Here is a 2263-nt window from a genome sequence, read left to right on the forward strand (position 1 = left end):
TTGTGGTATCTAAGTCAATACAACCAACTGAGCTTTCTTATTAGTTAGGCCTTCAGGAGCTGAACTGAAGGCCTTATTTGTTACAATAACAACCAACCTTGAATATGAACTTGAATATGATAGAGTAATCAACAAATCACTTTTTTACTTACCCCTGGGCGTGGGGGGCTGAGGTGGGGTGGGGGGCTGAGGTGGGGTGGGGACAATTTTCTGACAAAAAAAATGGAACATAACCACCTGTAGGTATGAGGGCTAACCAGACCAGTGCATTGGTCAGTTGTTATAAATGGAAAAGAACAGCAGCTGAATGTCAGAGCTCTTTCTGAAAGAGTCACTGTAAAACTACTACAAACAAGAAGAAATGTATGTTAATATTTCTTTTACAAGCTTGGAATGTCTGTGTTTGATCTAGAACTGTGTAAATACTTTTAATGGGAATTACTGTAAGATTATCGTTAACATACAGACAGAATCTCAGGCAGTGGCTTTCAGAAATGAGCTTTGTCAGTGAGGTGCTTTTGTACATAATATACTGTTATGACATTTATGGCCCAAACTGAAGGCATCAGCGGTAAAAGCCATGGTTCACCTTTATGCTTTTCCACCAGGCAGCGCAGTATTGTCAGGGTTTCCACTGCCAAGTTACTTGACCCATAGCTCAGTACACATGCTGAATACACCCTTCTCATCACTCATCATTACTTGAGACAGATCACCACCATTTCACCATTCTGCTTTCTCACATAAAAACAAATAGGGTCATTTAGAACTTGAAGCTTCTTGCCACATGTATGTGTTTGTGTGTACTGTTAACACTAGATTTGTGTGAGTATGTATGTATGTATACATGTGTAGATATTATATCAATTTTGAAGACACAAACAGCCTGTTTACTTCTAAAGGATATAGAGAGGTTGAAAGTAGTTATGTAAAAATGTGCAAGAATTTTAAGAATTGTGGAATTTTTAATGCATGAAAGCAAACATATCTGATAAATAACATTCCACAAAAAAATACAAGAAAAATGCAGAATAGTGGCCCTTAATTTCCCTTTCAAGGTCGAGTGGTGCCTTTAATGCTCTTAGGAGGTGGATCAGTGAATGAGATAATATTCTGTGTTTGTTAGAACTTTACATTTTCCACAATAGACTGACTGTGATACTGTTGTTTTCACCTGTATAGGCCTGAAGATGAACATTTCCTTCTCTTGGCCCTTAATTGACATGATGCCACTCTGCATCAGAAGAATAACTACTTTGGGAAAGGTCAAGTGGCCTCCACAGAAGTGAGGAACCTCTGCCAGTGCGTCACTGACAGGGTCACAGCTTTTGTCTTTGAGGTGGATCATATTACACAAAATAAAGACTAGGTCTGTGAGCCTTTGAGATGTAAGAAGGTTTTATGTGAAGGATTGTGGCATTTAGTTACGGAGAGGGCTCTGGAAATGGCATTGACCTTGTCTGAAATACTGCTAAGTGCACTTCATTAAGGCAGTTTCTTTGTTCTGAATGACATGTGACCTAAAGAGGCAAAAGACCACACATTGGGCCTCATTCACTAATATCTTCCTAAGTTTTTTTCTTAAATGCATTCTCGAGAAAGGAACAAAAAGAAAGTCTTCATCAGTTTGATAATGTGTTCTTAAACCGAAGAACTGCTCCCACCTTTGTGCTCTTGAGTGTGTGTAGATTCTGTTCTTACCTAAGAATGAAACTCATATAAGAAAACATTGGTGAATGTCAGAATCTGGATGAAAACTGCACAAGTGGGTTTTAAGAAGACATTTCTTCTGAAGAATGGTTGGTGAATGAGGTCCATTGTGAGTAACACACACTAAGTCCTTTAAAAGATATATTATAATGTATGGGAAATAAGGACTGCAGTCTTTGAGTGAAAATATTACTGCTAATAACATCAGTGTCTGTTAGTATGTCAGCACGTTGGGGTGGATGACCATGTTTTGAACCGTCTCTGCCTCAGAACTGATGCTGTGTGCTCTCTCCCCTCTCTCTACACCAAATGACTGTGCTTCTAACATTGGCTCTGTTAGACCTATTTGGGTCACTTTTCCGCTGCAGGGCCAAATGGGTCTGAAACCGGAGGGGAACTGTTCCTACATGGTTCCCCTACGTTTCTACATGGACTCAGCTCGACATGGAACTCTTAAAAACTAGGCTCAGCCTGGTTTTGCTAACCACGCTCAGGGCCACAGAACCATTTGGTTGGATGACGTAATTGATTGGTTCTATGTTTGTCTTGGTAC

The sequence above is a fragment of the Pygocentrus nattereri genome, chromosome 27 (genome assembly GCF_015220715.1).
Source record: "Pygocentrus nattereri isolate fPygNat1 chromosome 27, fPygNat1.pri, whole genome shotgun sequence".
Lineage (NCBI taxonomy): Eukaryota > Metazoa > Chordata > Actinopteri > Characiformes > Serrasalmidae > Pygocentrus > Pygocentrus nattereri.